Source organism: Rhinichthys klamathensis, unplaced genomic scaffold, assembly GCF_029890125.1.
Source record: "Rhinichthys klamathensis goyatoka isolate OS25496 unplaced genomic scaffold, OSU_Roscu_1.1 h1tg000001l_1, whole genome shotgun sequence".
NCBI lineage: Eukaryota > Metazoa > Chordata > Actinopteri > Cypriniformes > Leuciscidae > Rhinichthys > Rhinichthys klamathensis.
In genome coordinates, this window is record NW_026606555.1 from 6,774,377 (window position 1) to 6,787,605 (window position 13,229).

The window sequence follows — 13,229 nt, forward strand, 5'->3', positions numbered from 1 at the left end:
GGAACACGATGCCGAGCGGACCCCAGCATACACTTTCAGTTGTATAAATACAAGTAGTCCATGTACACGTCCGAACTGGAGTATAATCGAGGTTTGAAGCGTCTTTGTGTGCACGACGATCGGATGTGTCAGTCAGCACGAGTAAGGCCATTTTTACACCGGCAGTTTAGTTCGGAATGGGGCACGGCTCGCATGAAAAGTCGGTAATGTGAAAGCTGTCATGCGGACCTGGAAGCTCACCGAAGTACCGAACCCGGGACTACCTGAAGGAGGTGGCACTCGAACTGTGCCGCAATTCGCGTGAATGCGAAAGCAACATGGACTTGGGTGCGCACTTGTTCAGGAAGAAAAGTAACCTGTGCATGCGTTGTAGCCGGTTACGATGCATTTAGTTAAATAAAACACACGTAAGGGATGAGTGTTGATGATTTACCTTGGATACGAACAAGAGTGAGCCTGCAGTGTATTCGCGCATAGCAAGTGCAATCAGGGCAACACATTAATGGCAATCCACTGTCTCCTCTAAAGATTCAGTTTGCAAGCAGCAGAAAGCCGACTTCATGTGATACACATATGTAAACCCAAGTGCGCATAAAAGCACCAAATAAATAAAATACACAATATATTGACCCGCGTTCTGTTTTCTATCATGCACTGTGGACGTTTGTGAGGGCGTAAGATGCACGCAAGTATACCAGGGTTCGATAGAATCAAGTTGAGAGTGAATCCAGACCAAAGCTGCGGGGAGCACCGGGAACAATTGTGATTGGACTTGGACCGCAGCAAACGTGCCCAGTGTAAAAACGCCAAAAGATCGTTTTGTTTACATCAGCATGAATTTGTTGATTTCATTGGTTCATACTTATGCCATCAAGAATTCCCTATGAATATTCACAAAGTTGGAATGCTGCGCTTTAAAACAATACCAAACTTGTGCTGAGGGGAAGTGCCAGTAGTCGAGAACCGAGCAGAGAAAAACTGCATTTTTCATGGACAAAGTAAAGGTACTCCTTGTAGAAAATGTACAAATAAAGATAGTTTTAGATATTTAATTCCTATTTGGAGCATTGTGATCACTAGACGAGGGCGCTTAATGAACATTTTTGTGAAAACCTCAAATTCGACCAAAATTTACATTTTTCACTTGTATGCCTTTAGCTTGTAATTAGCCCGTGCGTATTCGACTCTTTTTGCCAGCACAGGTCACAAATATGTAACGTGACTTCTAAAACGCTTTCATGTTTTATCTGCTATAAAAACATTTAACATATTGTACTAAGAAAGACAGTGCCATTGGTGCATTGTTAGGACATGTGTCAACCTAAAAATGGACCGTAAACACACGTAAGCTTTCGTAAGATCTTCTTTTAGGGATGTGCTAAACTGCATACTTTTCGTCTAGTTGTTGAGTTGTCTGAACAATTTTGAAATAAGTAGTTTGGCAAATTTCTATTTACTCCACTGAAATTCCATTATTAACACTCAAAGTGTATTAGTAGACGTCTCTGCTCAGTGTGGCTCAGGCTCTGGAACTCCTGATTCTAAACAGTGTAAAAAAAAAAAAACACTTTGAGCCCATGTAAATATTTACAGTGAGGAACTTCCTAACACCCATTACTGTCACTACCCAGGAAATGGAAAGGTGGGACATGGAGGAGCAGCAGATCGACAGCGATAGATATATATATATATATATATATATATATAGAGAGAGAGAGAGAGAGAGAGAGAGAGAGAGAGAGAGAGGGGGGGGGGGGAGAGAGAGAGAGAGAGAGAGAGAGAGAGAGAGAGAGGGGGGGGGGGGAGAGAGATAAATATACAACTATATAAAATACAAAAACTATAAATTTTGTAATCAAAAATGACAGTAAAGATACTTTATTTATCTGGACTGTACTTAAAAATCAGGCCTGAGCTCTCCTGAGCATTCCTGTTCCTCATTGATCCCCAATCCGACTCAAATATCCCCTCAGGGATCAATTAAGCCAACTCAATACAATCCAGTTGAGTCTTGTCAGTATATTTTAAAACAATAACACTGTCAGTTCATCAAGTCAGATGTAAAGTTTTTAACCATGGGCTTGCCTGTATTTGTTTTGTGTTAACAGAAAAAGTTAGGCTCTAGATTTTAGCAATTTTACACACACACACGCAAACACGTACACGTAATTAGACCAATTGGCTTCTCCCAAATAATTTCACTAAATATTCCAAAGGCTTCCCTAAACAAGCCCAGCTTGTAAAGGCCACAAGGGTCCAATCCAAGAATGATGTAAACCCTTTTAGGTATTATTAGGCACTCATTTGCACCACTGAAATGCCTGAATCACAATATTTTTTACTGTTTACCAAGCTTGCAAATGATGAGGGGCCATATAGCGTAAAATTGCTGTCTTAAGTGTGTCAAAATTCTAAGAATGATGTAAGTTTACTCTTATTTCTAGACTTAAGAATAAGATTTATTAATTAAGGTTCCTAAGTGTTAAGTCTAGGTCTCAGCTCCTATATTATTTAAGAGTGCTGGAGAGATATCCTAACCTAGTTAGGAGTAACAAGATTGCTGCAGAGAGGAGAAGACCACACACTTTCCAACAAAGATATAGTGTATTGAAGTAATATGATTACAGGGAGTTGATAAAAGATACGGGCTTGATTGTAAATGTATTATTTTTGTAACTGACCTTGTAAGAAATGTAATAACTTCTGCCACTCTACAAATCAATGCTCTGACTGCAGTAATTAAAGTAATAATGACATTTTTGGCAACCGGAAAAATGCAGCAGTGCACCAGTGATGACTTGGTACCATCAGTCAGTAAGCAGGGTCTGAAAAAGCATTATTGTGGCACTAACCACACCAAACATACAGTAGTGGCCAAAAGTGATGTCAGACGTGTTTTTTTTTTTTTTTTTTTTTTTTTTTATTAGCTTACAAGTTCGCTTAACCCATCAAAATATGAAGGAAGAACAAAAACTTAATGAAGGTATTTATCTGACAAAATTATTTGGCAGAAAAAGAGCTACAGGCTGTAGCTCACAGGAAAAAGAATACATTGCCAACAATATAATCAGTTCTTAATCACTGGTTCTCTTTTGTTTTATGTGTTCATAAATTGGCATGTTTCATTGCGTTATCACAAATAAAACAATTGACTCCAAGCACAACTACGCAATATGCAAATCTTTAAAACATTTTAAATCATAGTTGAATAAAGGGTGAATAATTATGTAAAATTTCCTAACCCAGACATCACTTTTGGACACTACTGTATGGCAGTTCATTGACTTTCCAGCTGATCTTTAAACCATGCGCAAAAAGCAAGCCGTTTTTATAAGTCAAGTCATCTTCATTTATATAGCGCTTTTAACAATGGAGATTGTTTCAAAGCAGCTTTACAGAGATAAACATACAATTTACGGTAACAGATTGTTTTGGCTTTATAGCGTTTTTTGAATAATGTTATTTCCAGCTAAAGTTGGTTTTGATTGATTCACTTCCAGCTAAATTATCATTTGTTATTACATTAGGGGCCACTAAGACAACGGCGTTCTCTCTAAACAGACTTTAAACGCGAACCTGTGACCTGATGGCGTTCACATGCGCATTAAAAATTGATTCTATAGTTAAATTCGTTTGAATATGTGTGCGCAGGTTTGTAATTTCCCAACAAACCATGCCTAAACAAATTACTTGTCTTGCCTATAAATTTGATACAGAATTTTATTTTATCACTTCGAGGTACGCAAACCGGATTTTCAACAACGCTTTATCTGTAGAGTGGGAAAGGGATCCTCCATAGGGAGAGGATAGTTGACACTTCAGCACTGCATTGTCATCGGGTCCAGGCGAATCTCCTTCGTCAGATCTGGATACGGCCTGGATCCGGCAGGCTGCAGGAAAGCCTCGGGATAAACAAAGACACTAAAGTTAGCGTAGATGCCATTCTTCTTATGATGTAACGAGTACATCTGGATTTAAGGGAAGTGTTCCCAGTTCCGGCTGACCTAATCTATGCAGCCTAACATTGAATTATCGAAGTCTATAATGTATTATGTGTATGCTAGGTCAAAGAGATGTGTTTTTAGTCTAGCTTTGAACTGACAGAGTGTGTCTGCTTCCCGGACAATGGTAGGAAGACTGTTCCAAAGTTTTGGTGCTAAATAAGAAAAGGATCTACCGCCAGCAGTCGATTTTGATATTCTAGGTATTATCAACTGGCCGGAATTTTGAGATCGCAATAGACGTGAAGGACTATAATGTTTTAAAAGCTCACTCAAGTACTGCGGCGCTAAGCCATTTAGTGCTTTGTAAGTAATCAACAATATTTTAAAATTTATACGATGTTTAATAGGCAGCCAATGCAGTGTTGACAGAACCGGGCTAATATGGTCATACTTCCTGGTTCTGGTAAGAACTCGAGCTGCTGCGTTTTGAACTAGCTGTAGTTTGTTTATTAAGCGTGCAGGGCAACCACCCAGTAGAGCATTACAATAATCTAGCCTTGATGTCATGAACGCATGAACTAATTGTTCAGCATTTGTTAATGAGAGCATATGGCGTAATTTAGATATGTTTTTAAGATGGAAAAATGCGGTTTTACAGATACTAGACACGTGACTTTCAAATGAGAGATTGGTATCAAAGAGCACACCCAGGTTCCTAACCGACGACGAAGACTTAACAGAGCAGCCATCAAGTGTTAGACAGTATTCTAGGTTATTACGTGTGGAAGTTTGTCCAATAATTAGAATCTCTGTTTTTTCAGAATTTAGTAGTAGGAAATTACTAGTCATCCAATTTTTTATATCGGCTATGCATTCCGTTAATTTTGTGAATTGGTAAGTTTTGTCGGGGCGTGAAGAAATATACAGCTGAGTATCATCGGCATAACAGTGAAAACTAATTCCATGTTCCCTAATGATATCTCCTAATGGTAGCATGTACAGAGTGAACAGCAACGGTCCTAGTACTGAGCCTTGTGGTACGCCATACTGAACTTGTGATCGATAAGACATATCTTCATTTACTGCTACAAACTGATAACGGTCAGATAAGTATGATTTAAACCATGCTAGTGCAACTCCACTAATGCCAACATAATTTTCGAGTCTATTTAAAAGAATGTTGTGGTCAATAGTATCAAATGCAGCACTAAGATCAAGTAACACTAATAGAGAGATACAACCACGATCGGATGATAAGAGCAAATCATTTGTGACTCTGATAAGAGCTGTCTCGGTACTATGGTACGGTCTGAATCCTGACTGAAAATCCTCGCAGATATCATTTCTTTCTAGAAAGGAGCACAGTTGTGAGGATACTGCTTTTTCTAATATCTTTGATAGAAAAGGCAGATTCGAGATCGGCCTGTAATTGACTAATTTTGTATGATCAATTTGCGGTTTTTTAACAATTAATGATAGTAAGAAGAGGATCTATGACCTCTGGAAGCATCTCTTTCAGTAGCTTAGTCGGTATAGGGTCTAACATACATGTTGTCGATTTAGATGATTTAACGAGTTTAGAAAATTCGTCCTCTCCTATGGCAACAAATGAATCAAATTTTTCCCCAGGGACACTACAATGCACTCCCTGATGCGATACTGTGGTAGACGGTTGCATAGTTATAATTTTGTCCCTGATATTATCAATCTTATAAGTAAAGAAGTTCATAAAGTCATCACTGCTGTGTTGCTTGGACACTTCTGGGGTTGAAGCTTTCTTTTTCGTTAGTTTAGCTACTGTTTCAAATAAATACCTAGGATTATATTTATTTTCTTCTAATAGGGTTGAAAATAAGCAGATCTAGCAGCTTTTAAAGCCTCTCTGTAAGCAATCGAGCTCTCTTTCCATGAAATCCGAAATACCTCTAGTTTAGTTTTCTTCCAGTTGCGCTCCATTTTTCTGGCTGCTCTCTTAAGGGCCTGAGTGTGCTCGTTGTACCACGGTGTTGGACTATTTTCTTTAATCTTCTTTAAGCGCAATGGAGCAACTGCGTCTAAAGTGCTGGAAAAAGGAAGAGTTAAAAGTTTCTGTTGCAATATCGAGTTCTTCTAAGCTATCTGGGATGCTGAGATGATGAAACTGATTAGGAAGATTATTGATAAAGCAATCTTTAGTGGCAGAAGTTATAGGTCTAACGTATTTATAACACGGAGTCGGCTTTGCAGCCTTGGCTAAATGTAATTTACATGAGACTAGATAATGATCTGAGATGTCATCGCTCTGCTGCAGAATTTCAACGGCATCAATATCTATTCCATGTGATAGTATTAGATCTAGAGTATGATTACGACAATGAGTAGGTCCCGACACGTGTTGTCTAACTCCAATTGAGTTTACAATATCTTTAAATGCCAATCCCAATGCATCTTTTTCATTATCTACATGTATATTAAAATCACCAACAATTAGTACTTTATCTGCAGCCAATACTAATTCTGATAGAAAGTCCGCAAATTCTTTGATAAAATCTTTATTGTGCCCTGGTGGCCTGTACACAGTAGCCAGCAGAATTCTCAAATGTGATTTATCGTTTACACTATATATTTTTACATTAAGAACCAACACTTCAAAAGAAGTATATTTAAAACTAGATTTCTTAGTGGTTTTGAAAATATTACTATAAATTACAGCAACACCTCCCCCTTTGCCTTTCAGACGAGGTTCATGTTTATAACTGTAATCTTGTGGGGTTGACTCATTTAAAGTAATATAATCGTTTGGTTTTAGCCAGGTTTCTGTCAAACACAGCACATCTAGATTATAATCTGAAATCATATCATTAACTATGAGTGATTTTGGAGTAAGGGATCGAATATTCAGCAACCCAAGCTTTATCATTTGCTCATCTGTATTATATCTGTTTTTTATTTGTTGAACATCAATTAAATTTTTTACCTGACGTTTTTTGGATTTCCAAATTCGGGGAACAGACACAGTCTCTATATGATGATATCTAGGTAAAAGAGGCTCTATGTGATGGGATTTATCTGACCTTGGTGACGTGAGGCCGCTAGCAGACAGTCGGTTTAGCCAGTCTGTCTGCTTCCTGACCTGAGCCCCAGATTGTCATGTTTTAGCTCTAAGACTGTGAGCCAAATTACTAGAGAGAAGAGCAGCACCAGCCCAGGAGGGATGAATACCATCTCTTTTCAACAGGTCAGGCTTGCCCCAAAAACTTTTCCAATTGTCTATGAATTCTACATTATTTAGCGGACACCACTCAGACAGCCAGCGATTCAGGGAGGCCAATCTTCTAACTATCTCATCACTCCTGCGAACAGGAAGGGGGATTGCAAGCTTCCCTGGAGCTGTTGGAGCCTTTGATGGAACTCGTTTACGTCATTGCTTTAACTATAAATGAGGAGACATATATCAATAGAAAAGTATTCCGTAGCATCAACACAAATGTGTGATAATTTTGCACAATGCAAATCCATTTTAAAATAAATTCAAAAGTAATCCATACTATAATCACTGGCTTCCGGTAACTGCCGGAAGTGACCTCTGAGTCACTCTTCGGCCGGAACTCGACTTGCATACAGCCGTTATCGGAAGCCAGTGATTATAGTTTATAAAGTTATAAATATTAATATTTTTCTTACAAAAACACATCCCTTTGCTGCAGATGGCCTTTATTAAGCCCTGGATCCATATCAATTACTTTTATAATGGATGGATGTGCTTTTATGGGCTTCAAAATATATGGTACCATTCAAAGCTTTATAAAGCTTACCATTATAAAGCTTGGAAGAGCCAGGATATTTTTTTATGTAACTCTGATTGTGTTCTAGCCTGGTTAAAACCAGACCATTCTCAGCTGTAACTGAGTTATGGTCTGGCAAAACTTCATAGACAAACCATTTCCAAAGGGGCGTCACCAACGGATGTAGCTCAAATGCCTATGGGCGCAATTGGATAGACCTAAAACCAATCAGAGCGATGAAGGAGATGACGTATGCAGATCGACGTTCGTCTGTTATAGAACAACTGAAGCCTAGTTCACACTACATGATTTTAAGCCCGATTTAAGCCCGATTTGCAAATCGTTGAGCTCGCCGACAGGTCAGGGTGTTATCGCGTGCAAATCGCGGGGGATTAGTGGGCGATGAACGCTCGCCAATCTGTTAGTATGAAAGAGCCAACAACGCATCAAAGACGCTCGCAGACGCGTCGCCGAGCCGAGAAAAATATCTAGCATGCTAGATATCCAGAGCTGTCGCACGACTCAACCTCACGTGATGTCATGAGCTACAGCCAATTAGAGCAAGGCATGGGTTGAGGTCACCGGGTATTGGCCCGCGTGCTGTTTCGCGTCATTTCCGGTTCGTTTTATCACGTGATTTTTCGTGACAAAACGTGGTTTGTAGACAAGATAGAATCGTTGGGTGACAGAGTTGTTGTCAACTCGTGTAGTGCGTTACCTCCTGTTGCGGATCAATCACGTTGTGTCGTGTGGTGTAAACAGCTCAACAACTTGAACACTCCTGATTTCACAGAGAGCAAGTCATGTAGTGTGAACCGCACAGTTCAGCCCACCGTTTTAAAATCATGTAGTGTGAACTAGGCTTAAGTTTGAATAAACGAGCAGACACTGATTAGCTACTTGCTCTACGTTTATTTAAAATTAACAGCAAGACAACTAGAAGTAGACTTAGCGCTGAAGGCAGCTCTTAAATCCGGACTACCACATGACAGGAGAAAATTCCAAGAATTGCGAAATAAAGTAGTAAAAGAACTAAGGCAGGCTAAAGCTGATTACTTTATTAAATTAATCAATGACTCTAAGGGAAATAGTAAATTAATTTGGGAAAATATTAATAAAATTACAAAGAAGGAGTGTAAATCTGTTCAAAATTGGGTAATAAACGAACAATCAAAAGTAATAGAAGATAAAGGAAAAATAGCTACGATCTTTAATTCATTCTTTGTAGACTCAGTACAGTGTCTGGTCAAGAATTTTGGTATAAGACCAAGAGTACTTGAATTGGCAAATACTGACTTCCCTGTTTTCACAATCAAAAATGTCTCGGAATATACAGTGATGAAAACACTCGATTGTTTAAAAGGGTCCAAGTCTAAGGATGTTTTTGATTTTGATGCAAAATTCTTAAAAAACTACAAATTAATACTATGTAAGCCTTTAACTTACCTGATAAATTTGTCAATAACACAATCCTATTTTCCCTCATCCTGGAAGGCTGCAGTAGTGACCCCTATCTTAAAATCCGGTGATAGAACAAACAAATCCAACTATAGGCCCATACTCCTAATAGTTTCTAAAATTACAGAAAGGGTCGTTTGTGACCAGCTAGTCTCTCATCTAAATGAAGGTGAATTTACTTTGCACCCGATGCAGTTTGGCTTCCGAAAGCATCACTCGACAGAAACAGCAAATTGTTTTTTTGTGGAACAAATCAAAAGTCAACTTGATAAAGGCGGTGTCGTCGGAGCTGTGTTTTTAGATTTTAAGAAGGCATTTGATACCGTTAATCATAACGTTTTACTTTTGAAACTTTCTAAATTTAATTTATCTGCTAATACCATGACCTGGATGGAATCCTATTTGAATAACAGAAAACAATGCACAAGAGTGGGTGATAAGTGTTCCTCATTTGCTAACTGTATTTCAGGGGTCCCTCAAGGGTCTATTTTAGGACCTCTTTTATTTAGTATATATATAAATGACCTCCCTCAAGCATGTCCGGATGTTAACATCCAAATGTATGCTGATGACATTGTGATTTTTACCCATGCAAGATCTAAAGAATACGTTGCAGCCAAACTGACAGCCTCGATGAATAAGGTATCGGATTGGCTGGCAAATTCATGTTTGACCCTTAATTTAAGTAAAACAGTTTGTATGTATTTTACAGCCAGGATCAATAATTCAGTTAATCCTGATATTTTAATTAACGATGAAGTTATTACATCCGTGACACATGTTAAATATTTGGGCATTATAATTGATGCAAATCTGACTTTCAAAAAACAAGTTAGTAAGGTAATCAAGACTGTTAAATTTAATCTGAACAACTTTAAGAGTATCAGACATCATTTGTCACTGTCTGCTGCAAAACTTTTTGTACACACAATGATTTTTCCCCATTTGTCTTTCTGCATAACAACCTGGTCACAGGCAGGTGTGACTACGCTCAAGCCCATGTATTCACTTTACAAACAAATTTTAAAAGTATTAGACAAAAAACATAAGGATTATCATCATTGTAATATTTTGAAAAAATATAATCTTCTCAATTTTGAAAATTTTTTATTTTATTCAGACACATGTCTAATGTTTAAAGTTGTTCATGAACTTGCACCCCCTCCTCTTAGAGGATGCATAGTTTTTTCAGGCAGTGGCAGAGCCGGTAGAACTAGAGCATCAACTAGGGGTGATTTGGTGCCGCATTTTAGAAAGTCAACCTTTGGTCAATCCGCCTACTCCGTTAAAGTAGTGGGGAAGTGGAATTCAATACCCACCAACATTAGAAACTCAGGAAGTTTTGCAGTATTTAAAGCTAGCCTCAAAATTTATCTAAAATCAGCACAAGAGTGTCGCCATTAATTGTTGCATTGCATTTTCTATATTCTGTATCTGGTGTATTTATCAAATTGTTTTTTTTTATCAATTTTAAATTGATGGATAAAATGTCATTTGTAAATTGATGTAGTGCATTTGTTGTTTAGTGGTTGCTTTGTGTCTTTTGTTATGTTTTGTCTACCTGCCTAGGGACAACAGATGCAAATTAGCTGTTAGCTAACTCTGGTGCAATTGTTTTAAATTGTGCGCTGTCCCTGTCAAATAAAAACAGAAATAAAAAAATAAAAAAGTTAATGTGCTTTCCATTAAATAAATCACACACAGTAAACAAAACCTTAACAAAAAAAACTTTGCAATTTAGACGCGCAAACTGGGTGCCGGTGCGGTGAGACGTAGTAGCCTACATGCTCGGGCAGATTCGGCTTGAAGTCGTTCATCCTCGGACGCGGCGCCGCGCGCGCTGTTACAAAAAAAGCCGTGCACACAGCCAAGCCAAATGGGGTCTTGCCGGTCTTGCACACCGAACGCGTCATTTTTGCCGCGCGCACCTTCGCACTCGTGCGGACGCGTCGAGTATAAACAAGGCTTTACTCCGTGTCAGCGCCTCTGATCGGTAAAGGGGCACAGACCTCTCCCGAATCATCTCCAGCAGTAGCAGCCTCCGAAGCACAACTAACTCCGCCTCCGTTTCCCTCGTAAGCTGATATTAGTATTTAAACATTCTCTATGATAAAAAATGTTTGTGAAAAAAATATTTTAATAACATGGTTTTGCCGGTTATAGAGTTCTAATGACGGTGTTCAACTATAAACCGTCACACCCCTAATTCCGTCGCTGTGCTGTCGTCATCGTGTAAAGCCCGCCCCAACGTTTCTGATTGGTGCCTCGATTTCGACGGATTAGAAATGGGCTTGAATGAGCTCTTTGCCAGACTAACTTGCAGAGCAAATCTAAATTTGCCGGAAGTTGTCTGGGTTTTCCCAGGCTAAATGTGTTCGGCTGAAAAAAGAAAGTCATATACACCTAGGATGGCTTGAGAGTAAGTACATTATGGGATAATTTTCATTTTTGGGTGAACTATCCCTTTAAGTGCCACCTCAAATTGCTTTTAGCTTCTTTATAAATAGCTCCTAATCTTAAACAAGTCCTACTTTTAATAAGAATTTTTTGACAATTAAGTCAAAGCTTAAGCATTTTTGTTAAGTTTTGTACGACCCCCGATGTCTAACACAATAACTCAATTTCACAACCCTTACATAACTTTTCTTTGACACTGCTGAAGTGAAATCATTCCACAAGTTTAGTTCGCCTCACTTTCAATGCCTTTGTTTTTGCAGGTGTTTAACTGTGTGCTTTCCCAAACAGCTCATTGGGGGGATCATTGTTTTTTAAGACTCAGACCTCTGAACTCAAAGAGAACGGTTTGTTTCTATTACCCTATAAACCAGACAATTAGGCCTATGTTCCTGAACTGAGTTAAAACCAGCTTGCAGAAATCAGATGGAAATGGCAAAACAAATCAATCACAATGAAAGGTCAATTGATGATTTAAATCGAGTGGGGACATGTCATCCGATCTCAAAAAAAGAAAGAAATTGATAAACAGATAGGATTTAAAAAGAAAAAGAGAAAAAGTAAAAGACTCACACATTTGAGCCAGAACTCAGAATCTAAAGTCAAAATTTAAAAAGAGACCTTTGATTTTTCAGTCGAATTAAGCAACACACTCCGCCCATTTACTCAATGATCACACACAAAACAGCTCTGACATTTATCCATGGTTTTTAAAACAAATAATGCCGTTCAAAAGCCTGTTCAGAATAACCGAGTTACGAGAACATTAACGGATATGCAACTTTCAGCAAACATAGTACACAACAATGAAAAATGTAATAGGCTACATTTCGGACGAGGTACTCACCTACTTTTCCAGAATTTCGCTGAATCAAAATAAGTGCAATAGGACCATCCGATTAACACAGGCAGGCATTAGACAAGAGCATAGACAGGTCCGGAATATTTTACAGATAAAAAACAACGCTAGAGAAATAACAGACAAATACATAACCACCTGAAATCGCACAGCAATCTTAAGGTCAGAGTCAGCGACAGAGAGAGCGCGCTCTGCCGGGGTTAAAGCACCGAATATCCGTGTGGTGAAACACTAAAATATAGCTTGACACCGCTCCTGGTGTAGCCTACTACCATAAACACTCGCACAAATACTAACGACTGCAGAAGACGAGTGCGTTTTCCAGCCGTGGTTGAAAGTTGAAATCCCGCCCCCTGTCCACGCCAGTATAGTGGTGAGATATATCCAGCTGCAAAACAGCAGCGACAGAAGTTTCAGACCAGCAGCGCCAGACCAGCACAAGTAGGCTACTCGACCAGCAGCCACAGGACGGAAGCGAGGGGCGGAGCTTATCGTTAATGGAGTAGTTGCACATGGATTTTTTCACATGGATTTTAATCGGATATCTACAATATTTAAAAACAATATTTTTTTGTACAATGAGCAATATATTTGTTGTAATTGTCATGTCAATGGATGTATACAAACACTAGATTTTGTTGTTAGTTCATACTGCATTAACTAACCTAATTAAACAAGGGAGAACTTAACTTTTTAATTTTGAAAATATATTAATAAATATGTAACCGAACTGTAAAATGTTTCCCATTT

At 38.6% G+C, this 13,229-nt stretch overlaps 1 protein-coding gene across 3 annotated transcripts in view; it reads right to left on the bottom strand.

Annotated features, from left to right (window-relative positions):
• svild (supervillin d) overlaps positions 1–12,847 on the bottom strand; it is a 290,646-nt gene extending 277,799 nt beyond the window's left edge. For 2 of the 3 annotated variants that reach the window (XM_056253397.1, XM_056253194.1), the window contains exon 1: positions 12,468–12,847. The gene's annotated coding sequence lies outside the window, so the exon portion shown is untranslated. The remainder of the gene's footprint in view (positions 1–12,467) is intronic. The other variant, XM_056253248.1, reaches the window with a different exon arrangement.
• Between the last annotated feature and the right edge of the window lie 382 nt (positions 12,848–13,229).